General features: G+C 44.4%; 1 pseudogene; it reads right to left on the bottom strand.

Annotated features, from left to right (window-relative positions):
• Positions 1-1,078: 1,078 nt before the first annotated feature.
• On the bottom strand, positions 1,079-1,196 carry LOC146061325 (5S ribosomal RNA; annotated as a pseudogene).
• Between the last annotated feature and the right edge of the window lie 5,743 nt (positions 1,197-6,939).

Here is a 6,939-nt window from a genome sequence, read left to right as displayed (position 1 = left end):
CACACCACTCTGTCCCCAGGTCCGGGCAGCACCGCTGAACTGTGTATCAGCCGCTGCCCGCCCCCCCCCCCCCCCCCCGCCAAACCAGCCCTGCCCCCAGCAACCGGCGTGACGTCCCCGCAAGTCATAGACTGTCACACAGCCGGGGGAGGGAGATGGGAGGGGAAGGGGACGTGCCGCCGAGCAGCCAGAGCCGTTAGCTCAGCAGCGCTGCCTGGCTCTAACCAGCGGTAATCCCGAGAATGGATTTCTGGGCTGCTGGGTGGAAAGGGGCGTGGTCAACAGAATTTAACCCCTTCGCTGGTAATCCCGAGAATTTTCCAGGCTATGCCTTACTGCCCAGACTTGCAAGCCCAGTAAATTCTTGGGATTACCAGCGAAGGGGTTAAATTCGGTTGGCCACGCCCCTTTCCACCCAGCAGCCCAGAAACCTATTGAAGTGGCTGAGGGTTTAATTTGGTTGGCCACACCCTTTTCTGCCCAGCAGGCCAAAAACTTATTGGAAGTACAGCCCCTGAAATGGCTGAGGGTTTAATTTCGATTGGCAATGCCCATTTCCCAAAAAGAGAGTCATGAGAAGACTAAAGAGAACCAGACAAGTTTTGGGGGGGCACACTTGTTAATAATGTAAATATGATATGATGTTTGCACTTTAAAATATAACTTTTAATTATTTAACACTTAAAATAAATTGCACACGTGAAGGTGTGTTTGATACATGCACCTTAGTATTCAATTGATTCCTCCACGTAAAGGAAATAAATCTGTCTGTATGACTTGGTCTAATTGTTGTTTAATAGCATAAGCACAGCGAAAATTATTTATCAATAACTGTTCCTCCCGGTAAAAATACAGGTTATTTCCATAAGCAAACAATAAAGAATAGAAACTTCAATTTACCAACAATGAAAAGGATAACCGTTGTGATGCCGCAGGACACATGCCCTTATATAGGTTGTCAGATAAGATGCAAAACTTAAAGCATGTGAATACAAAAAAAATCAGAAAAGGGTAAGGAGGAGAAAGAGAAGAAAATCATGCATCATTCCAACAGTGTATTGGCTTCTGCTGTTATGGTAAGCTACAGCACCGGCTATTCCCTGTTAGTTCCCCAGACAGGTACTTGGCCGGCCCATCACTGTTTAGCTTCTGGGTTCGGATGGTACCAGGCGATTCAGTGAGGTATGGCTGTAAAGTGATGAGAGAGCGCCGCAGGATTGGAATGAGCTAAGGCGTACTTCTGCTGTTGATCTCGCCACAGAATTTTCTCCCTGTTACCCTATGGGCAAGGAAGGAAAACTGTGGTTGGGCCAATGAGAGAGCTGTTAGATTGATAGATAGTTTGGGTGAATCTGATGCCTGGACCCCACTTCTGCTGTCCACAATCTTGCAATGTATAGGATTGTGGATGAGAGACAGGGGGCAATCCTCCCTTGAGTGAAAAGAGAGAAGATTAGGAAAATTACAGGGATGAGGGGTAAAGTGACAAAAAAATTAATCAATCACTAATGAAATAATATTATTAAAGTTCTGTATTCACTTTTCTTTTTGACTATTACTAGAGTCACCCAGCACTGGAATACCAATATCATTCCAATAGATTACTTATTACCCGCCCATGGACATTCAGAAATTTAAGACTCATCTACACAGTCACAGGAGACAACTCCAGTGACCGCTCTAGCCTCCTGTCCATAGTGCGCAGTAAATGGAATATTACTACTTTAATTCAACAACTCCACAGATATTTCTTACCCTATCTACCTTGAACCATACTAAGTGTATGGACTTGAACCGGAAAGAATGTTTATTGCAACCATACTCTTTATCATCTAGGATCACAAATACATGGCACAATCCACTCATTGGACTTATGTGTAGTGTGTGTGGCTGGTTGTAGGCGACTCCAGCCCCCACCACATTCGATTTACTTGGAGATGCCACTTAATGGCAGTGGCAAACGCAGGATTTTCAGAAGGGGGTTTCCAGAGGGGCGGAGCAAAGCACGGAGATGGACACTTAGGTGACCCAGTATAAGCCAGGTCAGTTAAAGTATTATAGATAGACCAAATGTATATTAATAACACACACACACACACACACACACACACATACATATATATATATATACATACATACATACATACATACAGGGGCGTCATCAGCAGTGTAGACCCCTGGGCATAGCAATGTATTGGGGCACCTACCGCTCCTCCAGCAGTAGGGGTGGGGGAAGCTTTAATGTCCCGCGGGTGGTAGGGGGTATTATATCAACTGCTCAGCATGTAGAGCCTGGATCAGTAATTTCCACTAATTACCCCTTTACTGCACAGATGGTGGGAGATGAGGTGGGAGAAGGGGGCATTGGGCTGAATGAAGGGGCCCTGATACATAACTTCCAGGGTGGTAGAGGAGGGGTGTATAGTGGAGTGGGCTTATTATTCATAATTTTCTGGTGGGAGGACAGCTTGCTTGACTGCAGATATCTCCAGTTCCCGGAAATAGATTTCTTAGATTTTGAATGGAATTAAAAACTAGAGAATCCCACCTACCACAGGCAGAACTCTGGGAGGCAACGGAGTCATCTGCCGCCGGGTTCCTGCTCTCAAGGGGGCACCTCTCCACCACTGCCAGTTTAAATCCATGAATTTCAAATCAATCAAAATCACTTCTTTGGCTGAGTTCTTAAATATAATCTTTATGTATATACATACAGTATATAACATATATTTCATAACAGACTATATATATTTTGAATAACGTTATGTGTGTGTGTGTGTGGTGGGGGGGGGGTGGGGCGCACCAATATTCATCTTGCCTCTGGGCAACGCAGACAAACTTACGCCACTGCCACCTACCAAATGGTATTGGGGACTAGGGGATCAGAGTTCAGGAGGCAGAGAAATCTGCCAACGAGTATATAAAACTACATACCAGGTGTGTGGAGCTGTAGCAGTAACCAGCAGCTGGAAGGCTGATATCTCTGGTTATGGGAACAGTAGAGACAAGCTTCTAGTGTCTTTCAAAGGGGGAGAGTCCCAGCTTTTGGAATATACCATCAGAAAAACTCTAAGTTAGACAGAACCTGAAATATCTGACTGGGATGCAATTAACAGGCTTGGATAGGGACCACTGCTTTGAAGTCAGATATCTCCGGTTCCCAAGGGCCGATTTTTAAAATTCTTGTACCCATGGAAAGAGGGGACCCTCAGCTTTCAGCCTAGCGCCCTTAGACTCCTGGGGGGGTTTCTGGGTACTCAGAAACCCCCCCTGCGTGCGCTACTGAATGGCGTTCGTGACGATCTCATCTAATCCAAACTAAATGCGCAATCCACATACTGCCTCTCAGAGATGTTTATGTGCAAACATACACTCCCTATGCGGGATTTCAATCAGCAGCGCCACGTCTGGTTGGCGGAACTTTTCCGACTTAAGATGCTTCCCTCACCTATCCCCTCCACGCGTCAGTGAACAAGCTTCAGAGAGAACACATGTCCCTTGACGTGCAGGACACACCCCTCACACTGGACACCCTCAGACCAGCTCCATTGTGGACACGCCAGAACGGCGCTTGGCTAACTCCTCCACCTCGGGAGTAAGGTAAAGCAGGCAAAGCCTGCTAGTGATCCAGCCACATGGCGGCTCCGTCCGCCAACCTGTCTTTGCCACAATTTCAGCTAGGTACCGGGGCCCAAGCTGACCGTAACAACACCGCACTGACAGGGCTGTTTCTCACAAGTTTAAGAGAGAGTCTCTCATTTAAATGATATTTGCAAGTGATAAAAGGGTTTGTAAGTGTTTGGCATAATTTAGCAGTATTCCATTCTGTCCGTGCAATCAGCACAGAACATTGTACCACGGCGCCATCCGTGACCCACTTTAGGGGCAGAATCTAGATTGTGTTCCACTTTGCCATTACCCTTACAGCCCATCATCACCTCAAAACTTAGGAGGTTTTGCCGGCTCGTTGTGTGCTAATACCTAATCCATATCAGGTGGAGCCAGATGCAAGGTGTCAATTACCTTGAAACTGAACCTCCCAATATTATTTCATTAGTGATTGATTAATTTCTTTACTTTACCCCTCATCCCTGTAATTTCCCTAATCTTCTCTCTTTTCACTCAAGGGAGGATTGCCCTGCCCCCTCTCTCTCTCATCCACAATCCTATACATTGCAAGATTGTGGACAGCAGGAGTGGGGTCCAGGCATCAGATTCACCCAAACTATCTATCAATCTAACATCTTCTAGCGGCTCTCTCATTGGCCCAACCACGGTTCCCTTCCCTGCAATGCCCATAGGATAACAGGGAGCAAATTCTGTGGCGAGATCAACAGCAGAAGTACGCCTTAGCTCATTCCAATACAGCGGCGCTCTCTCATTATCACTTTACAGCCATAACTCACTGAATCGCCTGGTACCATCCGAACCCAGAAGCTAAACAGTGATGGGCCGACCAAGTACCTGTCTGGGGAACTAACAGGGAATAGCCGGTGCTGTAGCTTACCGTAACAGCAGAAGCCAATACGCTGTGGTAATGATGCATGATTTTCTTGTCTTTCTCCTCCTTACCCTTTTCTGATTTGTTTTTTGTATTCACATGCTTTAAGTTTTGCATCTTATCTGACAACCTATATAAGGGGGTGTGTCCTGCGCCATCACAACTGTTATCCTTTCCATTGTTGGTAAATTGAAGTTTCTATTCTTTGTTTGCTTATGGAAATAACCTGTATTTTTAGCGGGAGGAACAGTTATTGATAAATAAATTTCGCTGTGCTTACGCTATTTAAAAACAATTAGACCAAGTCATTCAGACTGAGATTTATTTCCTTTTACGTGGAGGAATCCATTGAATACTAAGGTGCATGTATCAAACACACCTTCAAGTGTGCAATTTATTTTAAGTGTTAAATAATTAAGTTATATTTTAAAGTGCAAACATCATATCATGTTTACATTATTAACAAGTGTGCCCCAAAAAACCTTGTCGGGTTCTCTTTTAGTCTTCTCATGACTCTCTCTTTTCAGTTCATTATTTTAACTCCATTTGGGAGCACCACCAACCACCAGCCACTGCCGTTAATCTATTTAGAGCAGCGGTGCATATGTTGGTCATTTTAAAATTCTATTTTCTATTGTCCATAATACCTGTGCCAATCCAACTCAACCCCAAAAGAAGTTAATGCCCATTTCCCCCCAGCTGCCCTGGAGGTTATGGTATATTAGCGCTACAGTGTCTAGTCTACAATCATATAATCAACCTCTAATGGTCCACAGGTTCCAAAGGTCAACATTCAAAAGGTCGACATAGAAAAGGTCAACATGCGTTTTTTTTTATTTATTTTTTTGACATTGTCTAAGTGTACCACATCCCCTCGAATGGCTCGTCATGCTTCGGGTTTGTTGCCTTTCTGCACTCAGCAAACTATTCTATTCTCCCTCCATGCTGTAGTGGATGGTAGGGTATAAAATACAGCCTGTCGGCTCCAAATGTTTTTAAAAATGCATGTTAACCTTTTTCATGTCGACCATTTAATTGTCAACCTTTTGACTGTCTACCTTTGGACCCTGTTGGCCATTTGACTGTCGACCTTTTGATTGTTGACCTTTGAACCCTGTTGACCTTTTGCAATAAACAGAAAAACGGAAAAGTCCCAAGGCGCTATCGGTCCGTGCAGCCTCAATTCCTAAAGGAGGACCACTTTGGAATCTCCACTGTGGATATTCTGGAACAAGACGAGGAATTGTGGGCGCTTGACTTTGTTTGTTCAGATGGTATGGATTTATCTCGAATGGATAGATAAAGAGAAAAACACACAATATGTGTATTAATAACACACAATCTCCAAAGCAAAGGTATAGGGAGATGGAATGGGATCCCAAATGTAGGCGGCGTACCAGAACTCACAATATACTGCGGTGCTGGACGTGCGTAGCGGTATCTTTTAAGGGGATCACCACAGGTGCAATTAAGAAGAAGGATATTGGATGCAAGCGGGTAAATGCTCCAATGTGCGTACCGTTACTCACTAGGGAACGGGGGTGTGTAAGCCTATAAAGGTATCTTTAAGGCTATCCTTCCTCCAGTGAACATATGAACAGGCAACAGAATGGTCTCAATGACAATCGTACCAGTACTCACTGCTATAGCAGGTAGATCACATTCATAAAGGTATCTTTAGATGAAGCAAATCCCTCTTCACTCTCCTGTTTCAGCTCCACTAGGGGAGCTAAGTGAGTTTACTTTTATATTGCTTTTTTATCTTGTCGTTGTGGCTATATGGCCTATTGGCCACACTGCAAGTTTTATTAATAAATTCTTTGTACTGAGACTTGTTCCTCCATTGTTTTTGGCGATCATTCCATATGCCATTTTTTACTGTGAGTGGAGCGGAAACAGGAGAGTGAAGAGGGATTTGCTTCATCTAAAGATACCTTTATGAATGTGATCTACCTGCTATAGCAGTGAGTACTGGTACGATTGTCATTGAGACCATTCTGTTGCATGTTCATATGTTCACTGGAGGAAGGATAGCCTTAAAGATACCTTTATAGGCTTACACACCCCCGTTCCCTAGTGAGTAACGGTACGCACATTGGAGCATTTACCCGCTTGCATCCAATATCCTTCTTCTTAATTGCACCTGTGGTGATCCCCTTACAAGATACCGCTACGCACGTCCAGCACCGCAGTATATTGTGAGTTCTGGTACGCCGCCTACATTTGGGATCCCATTCCATCTCCCTATACCTTTGCTTTGGAGATTGTGTGTTATTAATACACATATTGTGTGTTTTTCTCTTTATCTATCCATTCGAGATAAATCCATACCATCTGAACAAACAAAGTCAAGCGCCCACAATTCCTCGTCTTGTTCCTTTTGACCTAAAGTCAATCTATTATGAGTCCGGATACTGCCCAGAAACCCATTGAAAGAA

This window comes from Crinia signifera, chromosome 2 (genome assembly GCF_055691185.1).
Source record: "Crinia signifera chromosome 2, ASM5569118v1, whole genome shotgun sequence".
In the NCBI taxonomy this organism is placed as follows: Eukaryota; Metazoa; Chordata; class Amphibia; order Anura; family Myobatrachidae; genus Crinia; species Crinia signifera.
This window is presented reverse-complemented; position numbering and strand designations above follow the sequence as displayed.